General features: G+C 45.8%; 1 long non-coding RNA gene across 1 annotated transcript; it reads left to right on the top strand.

Moving 5' to 3' along the window:
• The first annotated feature begins 2,460 nt into the window (after positions 1–2,460).
• LOC132438459 (uncharacterized) lies at positions 2,461–24,629 on the top strand. Its single transcript, XR_009522197.1, has 3 exons — positions 2,461–2,992; positions 22,803–22,974; positions 24,504–24,629. It is a non-coding gene; the product is annotated as an uncharacterized lncRNA (long non-coding RNA).
• Positions 24,630–25,327: the final 698 nt, after the last annotated feature.

Genomic DNA, 25,327 nt, shown 5'->3' with positions numbered 1-25,327 from the left:
CAGGATATATTTTGAAAGTAGAGCGAGCAAGGTTTGCTGATCAGTTGAAAATGCTGTGAGAGAAAGGAGTCAAGAACAAATCCAAGGTCATTCTACACAGTTCCTATGGGGATGTGCTCAAAACATGAGAATTTATTAACTGTGATCCATTTGCAATTAAGAGTATATTGGCAGATACTTTAAGCTTCCAGGCATTCTTTAGAATGTTCTAAAGATGAAGAACAAAGCTTCGAGTGTGACCCACACCCATCTGATGTTCATCCTCCGACCCATAAGACGTGTGCTTTAATATCGAACATGAATCACTGAACTTGTCCTCTGGCTACTTATGTGCTGGGAACCGGCCAGACTCTTCGTTACAAATCTGAAGACCGTCTGCATCAGCAGGGAGACAGGATGGTAACACAGGAAGATGGAGTGTCTTGGGATGAGTAAACCAACGTAGGTTGTCTAGCCGCCCCCAGCAACAGAGGGAGGAGTCTCGTGTCCCCCAGCCCCTGGCTGGGCGCAGTTGACAGCACCCAGACTGCAGTTGTAGTCGGTCAGTTCCGTGGGGAAGCAGAGCCTCGCTGGGCAGAGTTGCTCAGGTGTGCCCGTCCAGGATTGCAGATGCCAAGTGGTCCAGAGAAGGGAGGTCAAGGAGATCTCCAGAGAGGAGCAGACATGTGGGCTGGACTGGACGGGGATGGTGGAAGAATGAGGAAGGGGATCCCAGAAGGAGAAAGAAGACGTGCAAAAGTGCTGCTGGCAAGGCTGGAGGGACCTGTTCTAGACAGTGATCAAGGAAGATGTGAGAGCCTGGAGTCACTTAAATCCATGAAGGCCATTTGGCTGCAAGTGACAGATGCCCACCTCAACACAAACAGGGATTCAAGGGACAGCTCCACGGGATGTTCTCAGGCACAGGGAGGGCTGGGGACCAGGTGTGGAAAGGACACTTCCAGGGCCACCCCCAGGAGGTCTCAGCAGCACCAACAGTGGGGCACCCTGGTCCACGCACTGCCTCTGGAATCCATGACCCAACCATCCTCAGTCTTGGGACTTGTAGGCGAAGGAACCACAGAGCTTTTGCAACCTCTTAATGTGACAGATGAGGGGCTGGAGGTCCAAGCAAGCCATTCAGTGTGGCCAGCAAGTGGCAGAGGGAGGGTGTGTATCCAAGCCCACAGGTTCCCAGAGTTTTGAATTTTCTCCTGCAACAGAGTTTCCCAAACTTCAGGCATCCCGAAGCTACCTTCATGATTTTTATCATTTGCATTATATCATCTCTTCTATTATTTATCTTTAAATCTCTTCACTTAAACTTTTTATTCATACATGTCATGGTCTAATACACATTGAATACTCTTACACTGTTGAAAAAAAAAGCACATTCATCTGAGAAGCATCCGGACAATCTTTGGAGGTGCATGTGCTGCATTTGGGAAACACCGTACCAGCTCCTTTTCACTCAGGAGGATGACACAGACCGAATATTTGTTCTGTTGAACAACAGATATTTGTTCTGTTGAACAACATTTGTTTTTCTGTTTGAAGAAAAGCAAATAACCTGAGTCCAGGGTGGCTGGAACGGGTGGCTGAGGGGAAGATGCGGGGATGAGGTCAGAGGTGATGGGGGTTGAGATGGCAAGAGCTTTTCCTTCCAGGGAGCTGGGAGCTGGAGGAGTGTTTTGGTAAAGGAGGGACGTGATCTGATTGACGTTCAGGCAGGAGCCCCGCAGCAGCAGTGGGTGAGAGCAGCGCAAAGGCACAAGCAGGGAGAACTCAGAGGCTGGAGAAATGATGCAGTTGATGGTGGTCTGGAGCAGACAATGGTCACGGAGGCGGAGAGCGCAGGTTGGGTCGGGGTATCGTATTTTGAAGGCTGAGATTTTTACCTTGTCCTGTGCGGTCACTCATGCTGGGCTTGGAGCAGATGGGAGATGGGAATGCTTCTGGTTGAGTGGGTCTTGTCACAGGTACACATCTTCCCATGGTCAGAGGGACCTGAGACCCTCCCTTCCCTCTATAAATGAGTTAGCAGGTTATGGGGTCAGGGACCACCCGGCCCCTGTGGGTGGGGTTAGGCTGTTGGCCACCCCTCTCCTCCTCAGGGAAGACCTCTGTGGGGCGTCCGCTGGGCACGGTCCCCAGGGGCCCGGGGATTCGCTGGGCAGCGGGAGCAGGGACATCCCAGAGCACGAATCGCTGCAAGGCGGAGGCGGGACGTCTCTCGCTGCCCTTTTCCAACTGGCCGCAGCGGGCTCCTCTTTAGTGGGTGGAAGATGGATGATTTCGTTTTTTGTGGCCCTCTCGATCGATCCGGGAGTTTGGGCTAAAGCGAGCACTTTCCCCGCGTGTGTCGCCTTCGCTGACTGTTATTCATCACGTTTAACCCTTCTTTCACCTCCAGGAGCCGGGCCCCCCGGGCGGAGCAGCTGTCCCTGACTTGACAGTTTTTACTCTTCAGGGGCTGCGGGGAGGGGACCGGGCACAGGAAGGGACAGGGCTGGGAGGGAGGGTCCCGCTCCAGGTGGGCTGGGGCAACTGAAGCTTCCACAAAGGCAAGAGGACGGCTGGCCGATGAAGGGAGATTACAGGAGGGACCCTGGTGGGGCCTCAAAGCCCGGCCCATTGCCAAGAAACTCCCTCAGGGGAGGAGGAGACGGAGGCAGAAAAGAAAACAAATAGCCCGAGTTCTCTGCCAAGGGAGTGTCGCAGCTTTTAATTCAAGATGAAATGTGTTCCTGTTTGTGTACAACTAATTTTCCTCCCAAATGAAGGGTTTTGTCTATCACTCGACTGTTTCAATAGCAACTGAGTCTCCCTCGCTGTAATTAAGCTAGCATGTGCCTCTCTAGTTGGGGAAGCAGGCTGTCTGTGTTAACATGTTGGGGAAGCGGGCAGGCTTGAGTTGCCGCCCGGGTCCAAGAAGGAAAAAGCAACAAAGAATGGAAGAGAACACCTCCAAATAGAGACTTGGCTCCCGCTGGGATGACGTCTTTTGGAAACTGTGAGTAGGTTTCCCTGAATGAAGGGCCTCAAGATTCCTGGTCTCATCGTGAGAGCAGAGAAGAGGAGAAATTAGTGTCCAGAGACTCTGGAAACTGGAGTCACACATTCACATGCCTCTGGGGCCGGGTGGGAGGTGTGTGTGAAGACGGCGGGCGGGCTGTAGCTTTTCACACGAGTGCGTTTTGTTTGCTTGGTAAATACATGGTAAATCCTTCAATTCCACATGCACAAATGCACTTATGTTTTTTCTTGAAACATGTCGATCTCTTAATTTAACTTTTGTGAGTTTTTTTGCTTTTAGTAGAGAGACGGTAATTTAATCAATTACCACTAATTTAATGGCTTAAAACAACAGCTATTTATTATCTCCTAGTTCTGGAAGTCGGGAGTCCAGCATGATGGTTGGGTTCTCTGTGAAGGGTCGTACCAGCTATAATCTAGGTATTGACGGAGGCTGTGATTCTCATCTGGAACTCGGGATCCTCTGTCAAGTTCATTGGTTGCTGGCAGAACTCATTTCCCCCTCATGCTTTCCATGTGGTCTTTACCATCCTCAAGTGGGCAAAATGGTGGGCGAGGTCCTCCTCGTGCTTTGCCTCTCCATGCCTTCGGTCTTCCGCTTTTCAGGGCTCATGTAATCACATTGGACCCACCTGGATAACCCAGGACAACCTCCCTACTTTAAGGTCAGCTGATTAGTAAGCTTAATTACATCTATAGAGTCCCTTTTACATGAAAAGGTGGTCAACATGACTAATTATCAGAGAAATGCAAATCAAAACTACAGTGGGGCACCACCTCACACTGGTCAGAATGGCCATCACCAAGAAGTCTACAAATAATAAGTGCTGGAGAGGGTATGGAGAAAAGGGAACTCTCCTATACTGCTGGTGGGGGTGTAAATTGGTACAACCACTATGGAGAACAGTATGGAGGTTCCTTAAAAAATTAAAAATAGAGCTACCATATGATCCAGCAATCCCACTCCTGGGCATATATCTGGAGAAAACCATAATCTGAAAAGATACATGCATCCCTATGTTCATAGCAGCACTATTTACAATAGCCAAGACGTGAAATCAACCTAAATGTCCATCGACAGAGGAATAGATAAAAAAGATGTGGTGCATATATACAATGGAATATTACTCAGACATTAAAAAAAAGAATGACATAATGCCATTTACAGCAATTTGGACCTAGAGATTATCATACTAATTGAAGTAAGTCAGACAGACAAAGACAAATATATGATATCACTCATGTGGAATCTAATTTAAAAAAATGATATAAATGAACTTATTTACAAAACAGAAAAAGACTTACAGATATTGAAAACAAACTTATCGTTACCAAAGGGGAAACGGTGGGGGGAAGGATAAATCAGGAGCTTGGGATGAACATACACACACTACTATATATAAGATAGATAACCAACAAGGACCTACTGTATAGCACAGGGAACTCTACTCAGTATCCTGTGATAACCTGTATGAGAAAAGAATCTAAAAAAGAATGAATATATGTATATGTATAACTGAATCACTTTGCTGTACACCTAAAACTAACACAACATCGTAACAACTATACTCCAATACAATTAAAGTCCCTTTTGCCATGCAGTGTGACATTTTAATGGAAGTCACATTAGATGGTGGCAACTATGGGGGCCAACTCAATATTGAGATGATAAAGCACCTGATAATAAAAGGGCAAAAGATCTGAACAGACATTTCACCACAGATGATATATGAATGGGACTAAGCACGTGAAAAGATGCTTAACATCTTTGTTGATGCAAAGCAAAAATCACTATATGATACCACTATGCACCCATTATATTGTTAAAGTGAGAAAGATTGACAAGACCAAGTGTGGGCAAGTACTTGGAGCATGTGGAACACTCCTACAATTCCGGTGGTAATTCGGATGGTATTGTTGCTATGTAAAAATAGTTTCAGTTTCTTATAAAGCTAAACACACACTTATCGTTTGACTTAAATTCTCACTCCTCAGTATTTATGCAAAAGAAACGAAAACATACGTCCACATAACGATTGGTCATCAAATGTTCACAGGAGGTTTATTCATAATAACCCCAAATTGAAACACACAAATGCCCATTAACAGGTACTAAGTGAAGAAGCCAGACACAAAAACTATGTACTGTATGATTTCATGTACACACATTTCTATAAAACTCAAAATCAAAGTGACAAAGAGTAATGGCTTCCTGGGTCTAGTAGTTGGGGGAAGAGATTGATTGTAAAAGGGCAGGGGGGACCTTTTTTGGGGTGATGGGATGTTCTATATCACGGTTGTCATGGTGGTTGCATAACTGCGTTCACTTGTCAAAACTCAAAATTTTCACTTAAAATTGGTGCCTTTTATTGCATGCAATTATACTGCAAAAAAGCTGATTTTTAAAAGCAACTTTCTGTCATTGCCATTAATGGAAAATCCGTGCTCCCTGCCAAATAGCAGGCAACCATAAAAAGAAATACAGATATTTTGAAAGTGTATGAAAAGAAAGACATCTCAATTTTGAAAACCTCTGCTCAGGGTCTCAAAGGCTACAAAGTGTTAGAGGGGACTGGGGTCTCATCTGAGGCACAGGGTTTTCTAAGTGCACGTCGTTGTTGGCTGAATGAATTTCCTTGTAGTTATAGAACTCATGGCAGCTTGCTTCTTCAAGGCCAGCAGGAGAGCACCTCTCTGGCTTCAAATCTCTGCCTTTAGAGAAGTCCTAGGCTCTCTTTTAAAGGACTCATCTGATTAGGTCAGACCCACCTAGGGTCATCTCTCTTTTGAGTCATTCAGGTTCAACTGATAGGGACCTTAATTACATCTGCAAAATCTCTTCATCTTTGCCATATACACATAATCCTGGGAGTGAAATCCCATCTATTCACAAGTTCCACCCACACTGAACGGTAGGATGTTATACACTAAGATGTGTACACACTAAGGGCAGAAGTCTTGGGTGCCGTCTTAGAATTGCGCCTACCACATAGGCTCCAATAAATTTTGTAGAATGAATAAAACACTCTCTCTTCTCCAAATCCTTTATTTAAAAGGATTCTTTGCCAGGAACTCTTTCCATCTTTCTTTCTTGACGCCATCTTTGCTTGTCAAAACCTCATTTATCTTTTGAGACCTGGCTCAGATTCCCTTGTCATTTATGGCTTCCTCATCGTCTCAGGCAGATAAAGACTTGGGTTCACCTTCCTCACCTTGAGTCCAGATGGGTTATTATTTGTTGGCATTATTATGTATACACACGTACTTACACATGAATGGGATCACACGGGGCACGCTGCCTACGGTGGACACTTTCTTTCCTCCCCACTTCCCCTCACCTCTGCTATCTCCATCTCCAAAGATAATCTGTATTAAAAAAACAAAATACATATCCTTCCATGTTTCCCTTTGCACTCATACAATCCCATAATCTTACAGAGTGCATCTCTTCCACACACACACAGATGATAAAGGGCATTTTGGGGGAGTGGGGAGTCACTGTTTTACATAAATGGTGTTACACACTTTTTGCATCTTGGTTTTCTTACTCAATAACTTGCAGAAACGTTCAAGTCCTCCCTATAGCTCCAATTAAAGTTCATTCTTTTCATGGCTCTGCAATATTCCACGGGATGGATATATTTGCAAAGTACTCAGCTACTTCTCCAGAAAAGGGAATTTGTTTGCTTCTGGTTCTGTGCCATTTGAATAATGCTACAGGAAGTATTTCTGTACCTATTGGTACAAATAGGATGGATTTCCAGTAGCTCAAGAGCTTGGTGTATACATACAGTGTCTGTACTTTAAAAAAAATGTACTAAATATTGCCAGACTACCTTCAGAAAGGACTAATATTCCACATTTCTACTAGAGTATAGGAGAGTGCACTTACCTCTATAGCCCAGCTAGCAATGAGATTTATAGCCCTCTAAAATTTTTGCTAGTCTTCTAAGTACAGTCATAACTCACAGCTGGATATGAAATGTCCTGACTGCTAGTGAATTCAAACATCTTTTCCTTATTCCTTTCTTTCCTTTACTGTTTTTCTTTTTTCTTCTCTCCTTTTAATATTGGGATTTGCACTTCTGGAAAGAGCAAATGGTCTCTTTATAACCTTTGTCCCTTTCTCTGATTAACTTAAGAGTGCTCTGTAGACTATAGAAATTAATCCTTTATTATTTGCTTCGCACATAATTTGAGACGTATAGTTTATATGTAGACTGTTTATAGAATACGTACAAAATTTATTATTCAAGGGAATTCCCTGGTGGTCCAGTGGTTAGGACTCCGCGTTTCCACTGCAGGGGGCATGGGTTCGATCTATGGTCGGGGAACTAAGATCCTGTAAGATGCGTGGTGCAGCCACAAAAACCAAATGAACAAAGAAACAAAAATTTATTATTCAAATATGTCTTTTTCTTTTTTACCTTCTGGATTCCCATTCTCGATCTGTAAGTTCTCCTTTACAGATTCTGTATTGTAACTTGCGTTATCCTACCTTTTCTTTAAGATTTTTTACTTTTCACAATGAAGTCTTTAACTCATTAGAATTTAACTTTATGTGAGGCATGAGATGGGATCCATTTAACTTTAATCCTCTTGCATGGGGGAAACCTGTTTTGCTGGCATCGTTTCTTAAACAGCTCAGCCTCCAAGGGATTCAAACTGTCCTCTTATGTTTCCTGGTAGTTTTGGGGGGGCTCAGCCAGAGAAGCAGCCCTGCCAGAGCCCTGAATTCTGTTTTCTGCACAGGATGGTAAGTCTTGGGTATGAACTTTTTCTTCTTTAACCAGCCTGAGTAAGCAGAGCGAACTGGAATGCTTCAGGTTGGTTTTTTTGTCCATTTCACATTAGTTGGCATCCACTATGTTCAAGGCTGAAGAACAATGTCCATTCTATGTTCACTATTTTTTGTTGGAATAGGAGATAAGCATGGGAGGTCCTTGTCAACCAGGAAAAGTATTCCCTTCAAGTGAACTTACTGAGGACAGGGACTCCAAAACTCAAAATAAATGAGGGGAAGGAGGGTGTGATTGAGACTTTAACTTCAAAAGTCAAATGGAAAGTTTTAAAGGAAGTATATTTTCTTACACTTAACAAAACCGATGCTTTAATTGCAACCATCCACTGATACTTACAACAGAGAATGAAGTACTGATTCGAGAGGTGTCGTTTTCCTGCAACTTTCCTGCACCTCACATGTCATGGTCAGTTTGAACAAAGGAAGTTCAGTTTTGCAAAATATTTCAGGGCTGATTGATTTCCCCAAAGGACTCTTAATTCCTTCATAGCACAAGTAACTCTCTTTGAAAGCACTCATCGGCTGGTGCATTGTTAACTGGTCTAACTGCCCTGTTGCTACGTATCCATGGCTTCACAAGCTGTTCTCACCCAACACTCATGAAATTCATGAAAGGCTGTAGCCTTTGCAAATTTGCGTTTGCACTTTGAAACTGGTTCTCATTTATTTACATTATGTAGGTAGATGTTTTTGTGTCATCCTCAGAGACACTGGCCTGTGAGGACATGGCTGTGGCTGATACAGGGGAGACAGGCTGGTGTGAATCGGCGGGGGTGGACTTGAGATTTTATAAGCGGTCAGTTCATTAGTGGGCACTTTTGGACTGTGATGGCTTCGTTGCTCTATACAACTTTGTAATAACTCTGGGGACTCAGTTGATAACGATTTGGAAGACGAGGACTCTTTTACACAAAGCAACTATAATCTATGAGAGGGGAGAGAAATACCAGGGGACTGCTCTGGTTGCTCGGAGAAAATATTTTATTTTCAGCTGGGAAGCTCATTGGGCAGTGGTGATGGGGGATCCTAGGGGTGGGAAGAGCAGGCTAAACTGTCCTTGAAGGATGAGTTGGATTTGGACATGCAGATGTGCTGGGAGGGCATCCTAGCTAAAGGAAACAGTATAAGCAGATGGTGAGGAATGAGGGGACATGCCACACTGCTGCGTGCTGTGCACACTGTCCTGAGCTGTCACTCACTATCTATCTCTTTCTGTAGATCACGAGCTCCCGAAGCCTGGGTCTTTATCTGTTCTCTGCTGCATCTCCAGGGACCTCAGCTGTGCCTGGCACATAGTTGGTCCTCCTGACATATGTGCAGAAGGAATGAGTGAAGGCTCAGAGATCTGCCTGTAGAGCAGGAGATTGAGAACCCTTAAACATCCCCGGTTCTAGACCGGATGATCTGACTCTGTCATTTTGCAGACCTTCCTCCCGTTGCTTTCGCGGCTGGTTCTGAGGCTGCTGCCATCTGTGGCCAGGTCTGCTTTGTCAACAGCAGCGGCGCTGCAGAGGGGCTCGGACCCGCTGATAGAAGCTCCTGTTCCAGCGGGTGCCTGGCTGATGCCCTGTGATGATGTCACAGCCACAGATTCTGATGGCAGCCGTGATGGTAACGGTCCCAGCTACCCCAGCCGTCTCGCTTGATGGGGTGACCAAGGGCCCACAGATTGCTCCTGAGTGCGCCTCTCTAGTGACAGATGATTCTGAAACCAGCCCGTCTGGTTTGATCCAGAGGAGAAAACAACAACTATATGTATTTTTCCTTTTTCCTTTTGGCGGAGAAGTTGCAGTTATCTAGAAATCATTTCAAGGTCATCCAAATGCCTGAGGCCCCGCGGACACGGACTCCTGAGCATCGTCTCCATCCTTGAAGGACAAGGTTCCATCTCTGCATCTCCAGCATCAGCACAGGGCCTGGCACGAGGCAGAGCTCAAAGCAGGGAGTGTCTGTTGACTGCCCAGGCGAGGTCAGACAGGAGCCGGCCCACTGGCCTGTAGGACGTCCCACAGAATGGGTGAGTGTGACTGTTTCCTGGTAGATTAAGGCCGAGGGAGCCTCATAATGTCCATTCATCTGTCATTGGGATGTCAGGTTTGAGTCCTTGGTTAAGGTGGTGTTCACCAGATGTCTCTGTTGTATAGAATCCTTTTCCCCTTTGTAATTGCTAAGTAACGTGATACCTTGGGATCCTGTGGCTATCCAAGGATGTCCCCAAATCTTTCCCCCAATGGTTTTGGGGTTCACTGATGGTCTGCACTAAGGTTGATTACACTGATAGTTGCAAATAATGACTTTCCACCTCTTTCAACCCTTGTACATTTATTAGCTGGCCTTCCTCCATGAAGGAGAAGGGTCTCTTCTCCTAATCACTATTTTCAGATCACTATGGACTAGGATGTTTTTTAGTCCACGTATTCACATCCATTCCTATAATTGTTTTATGTGCAAATATTCCTAAATTTGGCCACCAGTGGGAGTGTTACCCAGCAAGGGCTCACTGCCAGACACACATGGAAGCCAGGACTGTGGCACTGGCTTTTGAGAAAGGAAAGAGCTTTATTGCTTGTTCAACCAGCAAGGAGACAGGAGGCAAGGCTCAATTCTGTCTCTCTGACTCAGGGTGAAATTTAAGGGGTTAGGGGAATTTCAAATTGGAAGGCGATTGGCTGGCCTTAAATCAGTCCATGTAAATTACTCGTGCTGCTGGAAGCTAGATTTTCTTCATTGAAGGATTTCTTGCTTCCTAAAGGGCTCTGGTGGCAACATTTCTTTCGAGTTTTGCAGACTGAAGATTCTTGGTTTGGGGGTCATCCTGGAGCCATGGATTCCTGTGTTATATGTGCACAGTGCTGTCTCTGTAAAATCACTCAGAGTTTGATTAATCAACCTATTTAAGGAGACAAAACCAGTTTAAGCTGGTCAATGTTTTATGAGCCGTTTCCATTCCTTTTTCTTTGTATATTCCTCAATCTTGAGGGAAATAAGGGCTATGACTTCTCTAGCTGCTTCCTGCTAATTAGAGGTGTGGATTTTTAAAAAAGAATACATTTATTTTATTTATTTATTTTTGGCTGCGTTGGGTCTTCTTGCTGCGCGCGGGCTTTCTCTAGTTGTGGTGAGCAGGTGTACTCTTTGTTGCGGTGCGTCGGCTTCTCATTGTGGTGGCTTAGGCTCTAGGCACTTGGGCTTCAGTAGTTGTGGCACGCAGGCTTCAGTAGTTGTGGCTCGCAGGCTATAGAGCATAGGCTCAGTAGTTGTGGTGCATGGGCTTAGTTGCTCCACGGCATGTGGGATCTTCCCAGACCAGGGCTCGAACCTGTGTCCCCTGCATTGGCAGGCGGATTCTTAACCACTGTGCCACCAGGGAAGTCCTGGAGGTGTGGCTTTTTATAAGAGAAATGAAGTTGTTTTGTACTTAATTGTAAATATTTGTGAGTCTCACCCTGAACTCTTAAGTCTTGGGCAATCATCATGCAAGTGGGGGAACACTTTTTAAATCTAGGAGACAGCCAAGTACAAGATTTGATGAGTAGAGGTTTAACACAAGATACACAGAACTATGATGTCTAATTATAACAGTCCTTCAAAACCAGACCTTATTCCTTTGGGAATCCATGCAAACATGTCACAATAATTCTTTTAGAACATGATCATTCGAGACTGCACTACTACTTACTCTTAAGGTAGGGTCTCCTATATAACATTTCATAAGGGCTCAATTAGAGTTTGTTTCTAGGAGTTGCTCTTACTCGAAGCAGGGCAACTGGTAAGACCTTATCCCAAGTTAAGCTGGTTTCTTGACATTTAGGCAACTGTCTTTAAGATATGATCCATCCGGGCTTCCCTGGTGGTGCAGTGGTTGAGAGTCCGCCTGACAATGCAGGGAACACGGGTTCGTGCCCCGGTCTGGGAAGATCCCACATGCCACGGAGCGGCTGGGCCCATGAGCCATGACCGCTGAGCCTGTACGTCCGGAGCCTGTGCTCCACAACGGGAGAGGCCACAACAGTGAGAAGCCCGCGTACAGCAAAAAAAAAAAAAAAAAAAAAAAAAAGATATGATCCATCTTTTCAGTCTTTCCCATAGACTGAGGTCTCCATGACGCATGTCACTTCCATTATATTCTGAGGGTCCCTAACACCCCTTGAGTACCTTGGCCACAAAAGCTCCTCTGTCACTTTGAATTGAAGGAGACAACCCAAAACAAGGGATGCTTTCTCTTAGTAAGGCCTCTGTTCCCTTGGAAGCCTTCTCCGTCCAGCATGGAAAAGCTTTGACTCATCCTGCAAAGATGGCCACAAATGCGAGCAGATGTCTAACTTCCTGTGGCTCTTGGTGTAACAGTCAAGTCTATTTACCAATCTCCTGTTTTTCTCCCTCGGGTTTACACCGCTTTGATCCTTGGGGGCGGCCCAGTTTTAGGATGGTCTCTATTTTGTGCCACCTTTTGGATGGTCCTTTGCGTTTGTGGGCCAGCAATAAACTTCTGTAGCCAGTGTAAGGTTGCATCCCTCCCAAAACGGCTCCGTGATACAGATGAGTCGGAATTCTTTCCACTAAATGCTTGAGTATAAGCACTTGTCCCGGTTTATTATACATCTTATACATCCAGTCTTCTTTGGTTGTTTGGTACCGATCACCATGGAAGTTGACAGTCAGCATGAAACCCCCCATCTGTCTGCTGTCTGTAGAGTACGCTTCTGAATACTGAGGCTTAAACGGGGATAGGTCCACACTTTGGATGAAAGCTAGGGCCTTAGGATCTGGGTTTTGGTTCTGGCCACCTGTTTCGCAGTCTGATCAGCCAATTTCCTTTAGCTATATAACTATCAGTCTTTAGGTGGCTTGGGCAATGTACTACAGCTACTTCCTCTGGCATTATGACAGTCTAATAAGGTTAGTTATCTCCTCTGCGTGTTTTTCTTTCCTTCCTGATATCAGATCTCTTTCCCTACGGTCCCGTGAACATACACGGCAGAGAAGGCATACTTAACAGCAGTATAAACCATCACCTTTTTCTCAGCTCCAAGGTGCAGGGCTCCTGTGAGGGCTCTGCGCTCTGCCTTGTGGGCAGACGTAACTGGAGGGAGGGCTTCTGCTTCTAGAACGTCCTGATGAGTTACTATTGCATCCCTGGCCTTAGAGTCCCCAATCCATGAAGCTGCTCCCTTTCATAAACATTTCCATATCTAGATTTTCTAAAAGGTTGATCAGTCAGGTCAGGTCTGCTAGACTAGACTCCAATTCTTTGCCTTTTTGATTCTATCAAATGCCTTATGGCATGTTGCCATCCAGCTTCATGGCTCACTGTCATTTCCTTTAAGGGCCTCCCGTAGTGGTTTAGCCACGAGTCCAAAGTCAGGAATCCAAATACAACGAGACCCAGGCATTCCTATGAATCCTCGCAGTGGCTTCTGGTGGTGGGTACAGTCACCCTAGCTAACGCTTCCTTTTGATCCACCAGGAAGTTTGTCCTCTTGATCACCCAAATCCTGGGTATTCTACATTTGGTTGAGAAATGTGTGCTTTTCCCCTTGGAGACTTTATACCCCTGGTCGGCCAGAAACTTTAAAGTGAGGATTATGTTTTGGTCTGAAGCTTCCTTAGTTTTACTAGCAGTTAGTTTATCAGAGTACAACTCCCTAATTGAATTGGAGATCACTTTAGTCCTTGACTAATGCTTCCCCTGAAGATGATGGGGGCATTCTTAAATCCTTGTGGGAGTCCCATCCAAAAAGATTGTTTTATATTAGTCTCTGGACCGTTCCATTCAAAGACAAATCGTTCCTGAGACTCAAGACTTAAGGGTTTACGGTAAAAGGTATCTTTTAAGTCCAGAACTATAAATCAGCACAAGTTTCCCGATAAAGCTGTAAGCGAAGAGTAAGGATTTGGTACCCCTGGATGTGTATCTTCTACAATCTGGCTCATGGCTCTCAAATCCTGTGTACAACGAGTATCTCCAGTCCGGGATTTTGTACGGGCAGGATTGGAATGTTACATGGGGATCGACAAGATTGGATTAACTGGCATTTAAGAAATGTGGTTAGCGGAGGCTTTATCCCGTTCTTTACCTGCCTCTTTAAAGGCTATTGCTTTAAATTTGGAGCTTTGGTGCCTGGATAGAGTTTTACCACTGTTGGGTCAGTCAGCCGTCTTGGCCCTTCCTGGCCTCTGTGCTTACCTTTTCTAGAATTTTAGGGGCTTGTGGTTCAGGCTCATCTCCTGACTGTAACAGCACAGCTCAGAGAGCATGGGCTTGATCCGGGAGTACTTTAATGCCTACTTTTCCCTGGTGAGAAAGTCATTTAATTTTGTTAGATATTACCCCAATAAAGAAATAGGGCATTCAGGCACATATAGAAAGCTGTGCTTTAAATGTTTTTTTTTTTCAGTTATATAGATTCAGAGGTAGAAAAGCGGGAGTGCACACATACACATCCCCTGGGTTGACCTTGACCATCTAGACCTGCAGGCATTGGTCTCAGAAGATATTGCCCTGCTTGAGGCAGAGGGCTCCCTGGGTTTAATTGAGTACCCCAGCCAGTGTGGGGAGGGGAGACGGGTTCCTTTTGACTGTCTCGTAAGGAAGGGCTCAGGGCTCGGGCTGGACCTGTGGCCTGAGGAGGGCTGTTGGAAGCCTCAGCTACTCACAGGGATTCCCCCTTCATATGGTAGGGGAACCGCAGGAGGCACCCAAGGAGGAGGCAGATGTAATAAGTTGAGGTCATTAGGCTCTAACTCAGGCAAGACAGGCTCTTTCTGAGGGTCTTCCCCCTGAACCATAGGTCTACATGCCTCCTGCAAATCCTCATTCTGATGAACAGCCAGTTTCATTTTGCTGCTGAAAAACATACAAAATAATTTACACAAGTTGAGGTCGAATGTTGTAAGCCCACTACTTGTACCTGCCTTCTCTCTCTTTCTTTCTTTTTTTTTTTTTTCCAGTACACGGGCCTCTCACTGCTGTGGCTTCTCCCGCTGCGGAGCACAGACTCCGGATGCGCAGGCTCAGCGGCCATGGCTCACGGGCCCAGCCGCTCCGCGGCATGTGGGATCTTCCCAGACCGGGGCATGAACCCGTGTCCCCTGCATCGGCAGGCGGACGCTTAACCACTGCGCCACCAGGGAAGCCCCCCTGCCTTCTCTTGATCTTAGAAGAGGGATAGCCACAGGGCAAGGCAGAGCTGGTGGTAGGACAGCCAGGAGGTCTCTCTGTGGGCGTCCATCCTCAGAAGAAAAACACACCCTTAGTGGAGTCTGAGCTTTGCAGTTGGATGAGTGGGTTTCCTGCATTGCAGCGCTCAAGAGAATTTACTTCTTGGCCAGCAAAACCACAGAAGAGCCTGAACAGCCACGTTTAGCAAGGGCCTCTTCCTCGCCTTCATGAATTGGGCCCAATGTCAACCAGCAGTCTTACCAGAAACTCACTGTCCATGTGATGTAGCAAAGTTGGCGTCACCTGGAAAACCCTTGAATTCCTGGGAGCTGAAGGAAAGCACCAGGGTTTGCCAATCTATGTCTCAGAGCACACTTTATTCCCTTATAGGAAGCACCCGGGCTTCCGCCTCAAGTGCTTTCCACCTTGGCGCTGGTTCTGAGGGGTTAGCTGGCCACTCTGAGAATGGAGGTTTGGAGAAAGCATGAGCTAGCAACCCCTAGGTCAAAGGCTTAGTCAGGATCCTAGGTTTCAAACCCAAGAGCTGAGAACAGTCTATGGATTGCAAGTCTCTAGAACATGGCCTTCCCTTACTCCCCCCAAATGCAGGGAGAAATCAAACAGCCTCAAGAGGTGTGAGAGCAAGAACCTTAGGATTTTGGAACCAATTCCATCTCCTAGTTAGGTTTCTGGAAAGAAGCAAGCAAATGTAGTAGCAACTATTCACAACTTGGCTGTACGAATTCCCTGGAGGAGCCCCAAGGAGAATGGACAGTCTCCAAGAAGACCAGCCTGGGTCTGAGGATTCACTTAGGGAACACTGAGAAGCTTTCCATTAGAGGTGGTTGTCGAGAACCATGGCCTGAAAAATCACACATGGTACCCAACCGCCAAGCAATCTATCCCAGCAGTTCCAAGACTGTAGCCAATGTGGTCAGAGGTTCCTAACAGTTTCCCCCATGTACTTAAGGCAGGCTTGATCATTGCAGAGGGGCCTATGAGAGCCCCGACTGTCTCACTCGCCGCCTGGAAAAACTCACCCCAAGAGAAGGAGGGTAGAAGAGGTGACTGCATCACCTTGAAAAATAAAGTGAGGAGCCTTAGACCCAGATGAGCTTGAGAGAGGAATTCAAGAGCATAGAGGTTGAAATACCCAAACCTTCACTTCCTTTCTGAGGAAGTTGATCTTCTTTAATCAATTTGGTCCTCCTGGTAGAGGACCAAAACATTTGCCTCCCCAGCAGAGATCACAGACAAGCTCATCTAGATGTCTGGGCAATTTCCAGGCGGAATATACTCAGCCCAAGTCCTCCATAGAGCCCATGGCCTTTGGCACCACCAATGTGTGTGTCCCTCTTGGCAAAATTTCCTCTTTTATATATATACACACACACACCTAAAAGCAGTTCAAGGCTAACTCCCTGCCAGTTTGGCTCATATAAAAGAGGGTTAAAATTCTCAGTGAGGAAAACCCAAAATGTGTCCAATTGTATAAAGGATCTTCCCTTGCAAGAAATGGGGAGAAAAATCAATTCTGTCCCCTTTCTCCTCTTTTGCAAAAGAAATTTAATTGGAAAATAGTATTATAACTCCAAGACCCATTTTCAGGCCATTTTCCCCCAAACTCCAGCTGACTTTGGGACTAGGCAGTGTTATAAAAGAACCATTTTCCTTTTCATAACTCCAGTATACCATATAGAGTAGGAGGTCACATGAAACACCAAGAACTTAATAGGTTAAGATTTACCAAATAAAAGCACGTAGCTAGAACCACCATATTGTTATCAACAGGGACAGGTACAAACAGAACCAAGCACACGTTTGCTGATAGAGTCCTGTATCCAAATGATGGTTAGATACTACCTGCATTAGAAACAATCTCCATCTTCAAAATACTTTGACCTTCTCAGGCCACTTTCTAGATGTGTAACCATTAAGGGCTATTTTCAGCAAGTCCACTAAAATTCTTACCAAGTTTTCTTTGCATTTTGGAAGACTTTTACTTTGCTTTACAATTGCCTAAATGTAGGCCAATTTGACTACCATATTTCTTATTTAAACTGCAAATAATTACATAAAATCTGTCCTGTTACTGCCTTAATTACAACCTTCTTAAATACCTGTTCATCTAGTAACATTGCCCCACCTGTCTTGTTTCTCTCTAATGTCTGCCTTTCGTTAAATCACTCTAAAGACGCGCAGCTGTGCTTTTTAATCTGTGCTGACCACCCATTTGGAAATAGAGGATTTCTCCTAGCTCCCATTTCACTGATTCTACTCCTTCTATTTCCCATTTATTTATTTTTTAAAATGTTTTTTTATTGTGGTAAAAGTCACATAATATAAAACATACTATTTTAACCATATTTATCTGTACAGTTCAGTGGCACTAAATACATTCACATTGTTGTGCCACTCTCACCATCATCCGTCTCCCGAATTTCTCAGCTTCCTGAACTGAAACTCTGTCCCCATTAAACACTGACTCCCCATTCCCCTCCCCACCCTTGGTCCCTGGCATCTACCGATGTACTTTCTGACTCTATAGATTTGACTATTCTCCGTACCTGGTATAAGTGGAAGCAAACAGTATTTGTCTGTACCTAATGTATATTGTAATGCATTTTTTTTTTTTTTTGCGGTACGCGGGCCTCTCACTGCTGTGGCCTCTCCCGTTGCGGAGCACAGGCTCCGGACGCGCAGGCTCAGCAGCCATGGCTCACGGGCTTAGCCGCTCCGTGGCATGTGGGATCTTCCCGGACCGGGGCACGAACCCGTGTCCCCTGCATCGGCAGGCGGACTCTCAACCACTGCGCCACCAGGGAAGCCCAATGTGCCTACTCTATTCCTTAGATTGACTGGTACAATCACATTTTTCTTCCTTTTTTCCTCTTCCTGTTAAAGTAGCAGGTGTACTGTTGACATTCCCCATTTTGGAAAGTTTTTCTCTCAGGATGACCAGAGCAAAATGACACAAAGCAGCTTCAATAAAGTTTTGCTGCTGTCATCCAATAGTTAACCACAATTAGCCAATTCCTACCAAATAAAACAATCAGACATAGATAACCTAGACAAAGACCCCAAAGGCCTGGGACTCTAACCCAGGGTTTGAATATCTCAGCAGCTAAACCCTTGATAAAGTCTCTTTGGGGTGGGCCTACTGACCCACGGTCCTAGCCTTGGGAATCCAACCCAAAGTTTTGACCTCTAAGTTGAACAAAATCTCCCCAGGGTGGGCCTCTAACCCACAATCCTGATGAGGTTATTAAATAACTTAGGCACAGGCACATTTTAACGAGGTTACTCACCCAAAAGACCTTTGAAGCAGGAGCTGTTTCTTCTCTCAAAATTGAAAGTAGCACCAAGGAGCCTGGAGTACTGTGGAGGCGGGGGAAGCAGGAACCCAAAAGCCAACCCTCTAGACAAATTCAGTCTGATGGACCACTCAGGGTTGGTGACGAGAGCGCACACTCTGCTGGGGACTGTAGTGCCTTGGGCAGGTAGTCACAAGACCTGCCAAAAATTGTTGCCAAAATTGTTACCGAGTGATAGCTTGCTGCCCAACACACATAGGAGCCAATACTGTGGCACCAGCTTTCGGGAAAATAAAGTTTTTTCTATGAGATTGACTGGCAAGGAAACGGAACATAAGGCTCTCAAATATCTCTGTGATCCTGGGTTCAGGGGGAAATTTAAAGGTATAGGGGAATTTCAAACTTGGAAGCTGATTCGCTAGTCTTGAATCAATCTGTATAAGCTATTCATGCTGCTGGAAGCCAGATTTTCCTTATTGAAGGGCTTCTTACTTTGTAAATGGCTCAGGTGGCAACATTTCTATTCTTTGAGTTCTGTAGACTGAAGATTCTTGGTTCTGAGGTCATCCTGGAGACGTGGGTTCCTATCTTGCACATGCGCAGTGCTGTCTCTGTAAAATAACTCAAGGTTTGATTACTCAATCAACCTACTTAAGGAGGCAAAACCAGTTTAAGCTGGTCCATGTTTTATGCACTGTTTCAGGAGCCCCTTTATTCCAGCTTCTGTTTCCTTGATTTATCCCCATCCTCCTTTGAGTACTTCCTAGCTTTCTGGTACAAGACAAAAATCTTTAAAACATGTCAAAATCATGAAAAACAAGAAAGGAGGGTTCATTGTTCTAGGAGATGAGTCATGACTACCAAAGGCAAGGTACGATTGTTTATAGGATTACAGAATTAAGGGAAAAAGCTCTAAACTTGGACTGTATATTAAACTATATTTCTGCATCAACATTAAATATTATGAGGGTAAAAATGATTAGACATTTTGCAGGAGATCATTTCTTTAATGACATCTACACTAAAGTGTTTGGGCATGAAATACTGTGTTGTTTGTACCATACTCTCAAATGATTTAGGCAAAAATAAAAAGGAAAAAAAAATCCAGACACATATTGTAAATAATACACACAGAGACTGAAGGAAGCATGGCTCAGTGTTACCAGCTGGTGACTGAGATAAAGAGGGTATGATATGTGGGTGTTCATTGTGCTACTCTTTAAACTTTTCTGGAGCTGTAACATCTTTCAGAATAATAAGTTGGGGAAAATAAAATAAAATAAAACAAATCAGACAGAGAACAGGAATTGTGGTTGGGGACAAGCCTGTGACCCTCTGCCTGCCCTGTAAAAACAGCTCCTATCGCAGCTGCCTCTGTGTGACATGAGGAATCACACACCATTTGCTTTTACCAACCAAAGGATAGGTCTAGACAGATCTGAAGAGCAATTGTTTCCCTATCATTCAGGAGAAGGATAATAAGGCAAAGAGGGAGAGAGGGAAGGAAAAAAAAGGATGGAATGAAGGAGAGATGGAAGGAGGGCAGGAAGGATGGAAGGCAGGAATTTATTGATCAACACATCTGAGGCAGGCCCTGCGATAGATCCGTCTACATTATTCATCTGCTTCTAACAATAACCTTTAAAAGACCAGAAAATTGAGGCTTAGAGAAGTCAAAAACCTGTCCCTTGGCCACAAAATAAAAACTGGTCATCTCAGGTGATGATGTCCAGTAAAGAAATACGATTAAACCAATTAGTCATAAGAAGAGAGGGCCAAAAGTTATATGAGCATAGAGATTTCTAAAATCCTGACCATGGTTTATTGTTTTTTAAAAGAAAGCTTTGTAGCAGGAAGAATTGTGTCCTTTAGGCTAAAACATCGGTAAGGACATCTGGACCTCTCACCTAGGCTAAACCTCGGGCTCAGAGGGCAAGTCCAGGAAAACTAAGAGGCTTCCTTCCCCGTTTGAAAAGCTCCTAAGACTGTTAGGATGCACGCAGGTTTCCGCCTTCTGCTGTATTACAATGTAGTGGCTGGTGCATGAGAATTAGGATGTTTTGTTTGGGGTGAACGGTGGGGATATGCTCCACCTTTCCCCGGCCCCTCCCCCGCCCCCGCTCCAGGCCACCCGCAGCTGCAGAAGGAAAGGACATGCTCCATAGCGTAACCAGCCTCCCGTGAAGACACTCTCTGATTGCGCTACGGGAGAGAGAGAAGCAAATTAGCCAATCATGGCAGCTCCACTAACGGCTCCGTATTCAGGCAATTCGCTGTCTGCTTCCCTCACGGACAAAGAAACTAAGAAAGGGATCAAATCAACATCTCAGAAAGAAACAATATGTTCGATGAATGAATTAAAACGGAAGATCTCTTGATTATTGAAGGCGATTCTCACTCCGAAGTCAAAAGCCTGCAGCACCTTCCCAAAACAAAGTTCCTGTCACTCCTTCAGGAAAATATTTATTCAGGGCCTAAGACGTGTCAAGTGTGACATGAACAAACTGGAGCAAGGAGAACAAGGAGGCTCTTGATCAAACAGTCAAACAGATGCGGCAGATCTGACCCCTCTGTCCATACCTCCTGGGGTCTGGGGTCTCTTGAGATCCAGGTAACAACAGTCTGGGAAGGCAGCGGTTGCCGTGTGTGAAAGCAGACTGAGCAGGCAGAGCCAGTTTGCTGGCAGTTGAAGCCAGCAAGTTGAAGGTGGTGGGTCTGACTGTATTTTATCATGTATTTATGTGCGGTACGCGGGCCTCTCACTGTTGTGGCCTCTTCCGTTGCGGAGCACAGGCTCCGGACGCGCAGGCTCAGCAGCCGTGGCTCACGGGTCCAGCCGCTCCGCGGCATGTGGGATCTTCCCGGACCGGGGCACGAACCCATGTCCCCTGCATCGGCAGGCGGACTCTCAACCACTGCGCCACCAGGGAAGCCCCTGACTGTATTTTAGATGCTCCTTTCTGAGGTTACATCATCCTGAGGGACTCCTGTCCTCCTTTCCCCCCACCCCCCCCATTGCAGTCCTGGACTGGGTGGAGTGACTGACCACTGGCCACCGTGGGGATCAGAAGAGGTGGGTCCTCAGGGTAGGATGAATAGTACACGGAGCTGGACTCTCGCCTTCTTTTTGTGTGTGCTTGACCCTCAAGGACAGGCCTATTTATTGCAAACTGTAACACCCCTTTCCTTGTCTGATAGGTGAATTCAACTAGAGTCATGGGTCTGAGATCTTAGAACCACCCAGCATCCGATTGCCCCCGAGGCAAATAATTTCAGCACCCAGGACAGCTCCTGGCACATAGTGAGCCCTCAAGGCACATCCGTGTAAAGAATGAATTTTTGTCCTAGAACAAAGGCCCAGGGGGCTGTTAGTGGATGGAGCGAAGAGGAGGAGAAGTGGTCTTAGTACAGTGGGTTCCGGGCTCACGACCCACTTTTAGTGAAGTGGGTCTGCACGGGGGAGCCCCTGGGAGGGGGGGCCCAAATTTGATAACAGGGATTTCCACCCAAAAGTCAGGGCTGTACATGAGATGAGACTGCAGTGGTATGTTTGTAAACTGGTGCTTTAGGAAAAAAAAAACCCTGGTTTGCTGATTTCCATGGTGTCTATTCTCTTACCATGGCTGATTCCAAGCTATCAGTTAGTAAAATTCCTGTACATTTCACAGCTGGCTCTCAGAGCTGTCTGTCCTCTGCTCACCACCGAGTATGAGTGGTCAGGCGGGTCCCCACTAGGGGGTCTCACAGCAGAGGTGGGGGGCACCGTGGGGCTGCGGGTGAGCTTGTACGTATCGTCACACCACAGGGGCTGTTCCTTGAAGGAATCACCCACAAAGTCACAAACAATGAGGATCTGGCAGATTCAGGCCAATTAACCCTGGAGAAGAGAAGCCAGCAGGGATGAGGATGAAGCAGGCTCTTCAGGAGAGAATGAGGGCTGAGAGGGTTGGGAGAGACCCCTGGGGAGGCTCCAGAAGCCCTTGAGTCTTTCTGAAAATGAGGCTCCTTTGATCAGGCTGCAAAAGCCAAGCCTGGAGGGAAGGATGTCAACCGTGCTACAGTTTTATCAGAAAAATGATGTAAAAAATTTGTGCTTGATTCATTCTTTGATTACTCTGAGAATTAAGGCACATTTTCCACTATCACCTACACGTTGTTAAATATGAGATAAAAACTTATTTGTCATCGGATTTAGTTTCATTTTTTCTAGGCAAGGCCTTTAGTTCAGAAGAGGTGGTTGAGAGCAGAAACTCTGACAGTGCCAATTACTAGCTGGGCAGCCTTCCTGAGCCTCAGTATCCTTACCTGTAAATGGGGATAATAGCACCAGTATCCATGGTACGGAAGATTGAGCAATTCAACATGTGTAGGTTACTGAGAATAGCGCTTGGCCGAAAGTAAGTCCCAGGTACATATTTGTTAAATTACAAAACATTTGCTATGAAGCTTTGATACCTAATTTAATTGGATTTGCCTCAAATGGCTTTTTATCTGTTTGGATTGTCCTCAGCTAATTAAGACCTCATGTCATTACATGTGGTCTTTGCGGGGAAAGAAACACACTGTGGTGTCATGAGAGGAGCTTCGGGGGAACTGACCTGGTCCCTGGGCCAGGATGCGGGGATAATGACAGACACAGAAGAATCCCTCAAGGAGGTGACATTTCATCTGAGACATGACAGGTGAGCTGCAGGTAACTAGGTGAGGAATTGGGGTGGGGGTGGGGAAACATTCCAGGAGGAGGGAACAGCATGTGCAAAGGCCCCGAGGTGCTGGGAGCCTGGTATGTCCAAGGCCGGGACCCAGTGATCACAGAGGTGAGTGGTGGGAGGTGGGACTGGTGAGGGGCAGGGGCCTGGGAGTTTGGGCTCCATCCTAAGGGCTGTGGGCAGCTTCTGGAAGGTTTGAAGCAGGAGTGTGACTGGGGTCATATTTGCCTCTTCGGATGTTTCCAGTTGTAACGGGAAGTTCTCCTTGTCTAGGGCTGTTCTTTTTCACCTCATTCCCCACCACAGCCTGCTTCATGGCTCAGAACCTGGGTGGGATGGCAGACCTCAGTTTTAGGACCTTGGTCACAACTCAGGAGAAAATCAGAGAGATGGTCAGGAAATATGCAGAAAGGAGCTCTGGCGTGGCCAGCAGGGATCTCAGAGTCAGTCAGCAATGTATCTTGTTCTGGGACTGAGCCTGACGCAGGGTTTTGAGGAGAAGTCTCAGGACCACCTGGAATCACAGGGACCATGGTTGGGGGGACCGGCAAAAGGGTCAGAATGGAAGCCCCCAGCTTTGGGGGTGTCGGCTGGCGAGCACCAGCTGGCCGGGAGGTTTAGATCCCAGTAAACTGCAGGTCTGCGTGGGGAGCGGGGAGACACGGGTGCATCTCTGTGCAAATACCTTCAGTGCCCATGCTTTACATCCCTGCAAAGTGTAAAATTATTAAAATTCCTCGAGTGGATAAACCCAAGCCTCTCTGTTTCATCTGTGCTTATTGTGGTCTGGATTAACTATTTCATCAATTAACACAAGTAGCATTTGGAGTAAAAAAATAGAGAATTAACTAAAAATAGGTGAAGCAGTGGAATTCCATCACAAGGACGTTTATGAATAATTAGTGGACCGACGCAGGGCTGTTTGTCAGCGACACCCTCCCCCTCAGCCTGTCGCTTTTCCCTTCATGGCACAGGCAAGACTTTGTTTTCTAGCATGAAGAGTCTCTTAATTAAATCTCATTTGTCAAGAAGGCGAGATGTATTTGTGTTTCCTCCAGCTCCCATTGTTATAAACTTTGCAATGTTTTTTCTGAAAAATGCTCCTTTTCGGCTTGAAAGAGCTGAGTTGTTGCTTTTTCTCTCTTCCACTGTAAAGAGGAAATGCTACAAGTTCTTTGTCGGGTAATCAGTTATCCTCCTTAAAGGATCCCTGAAGTCATCATCTGAAAATTACAGCTTCTGGAAAACAATGAAACGCCCACTTTAGCATATTGTCACGTCAGAGTGATTTTGCCCCCCCCTCAGGGTCATAAAGCCTGTCAGTTATGTTCATGGCCTCTGGCTCTAGATGTGGTCACTTCTGCCTGTCACTTCTGGGGTTTCGATGTTGATGCTGTATCTCTCTTAGCTTCTCAGAAGCCCTGTAATGATGCCCCAATTAGTAACGCATCCTTCTCTTTCTCCATCTCACTCTAGTTGCTCTAATTTATGTCTCTCGACAGTACTCCCACCATGTGTGTCATCTGCACCTCTGTGTGGAGTAGGAAGGTCTCAAGCTCAAGGTCCCCGGCGGGTAAACAACAATCAAAACAATTTCAAGTTCACGGACATCCTCTGCAATCAACATCAACTGCTCCATCAGGAAAACAGGACCTTGTATTGTTGGTGAGTAGCAGGTAATTCACGAGCTCGTCAGCATGACCCACGGCCCCTGATCTGTATCAATATGAAATAAGAACGCATTTAAGAGGTGTCAGGAAAACATGGCACGTGCCCCCCCTCCCATTTGACATCGATTCATTCATGTATGAAACTGAGTCTTTGTGATGGTGAAGCACTAAGGATCCTGTGTGGTCAGATTAATATCATGGAACCAGAGAGCAGAAGCAGGTTATTAAATGTCCCCTACTTTGCCTTCCTTCCAACGGGCAGAAGAAAACAAACAGAAGGCTTAGATGCAAATGTGGATTTATGTCCAAGGATTGATGAAAGCAGCATAGACTGAGAAAGGGAAAGCAGGGTGGATGTCCCAGATAATTCAGGTTAAAAAGACTTTTATCGGAAGCATCATAGTCATCCAGGCGCAGCTTGTTGATTCTGACACAGTTTCTCCATCCTTTCTTCTTGTGGAAGAACCTCAGGGACATGCCAACGTTTAGTGGAAATGTGGAAGCATCATTGAAATTCCTTGAGCCAAGGGCAGGTGTTCAGGTCTCAGCTCTGCCACCACCTGTGGTTTCACTTCCCTGCCGGCCTATGGAATTATTCACATAACTCAATAACATCCTCCCATGGGAACCAGGGACAACCTCACCCTCTTGTGACT

The sequence above is a fragment of the Delphinus delphis genome, chromosome 15, assembly GCF_949987515.2.
Source record: "Delphinus delphis chromosome 15, mDelDel1.2, whole genome shotgun sequence".
Lineage (NCBI taxonomy): Eukaryota > Metazoa > Chordata > Mammalia > Artiodactyla > Delphinidae > Delphinus > Delphinus delphis.
Note: the sequence above shows the minus strand (reverse complement) of the source record. Positions and strands in the feature narration are given on the sequence as shown.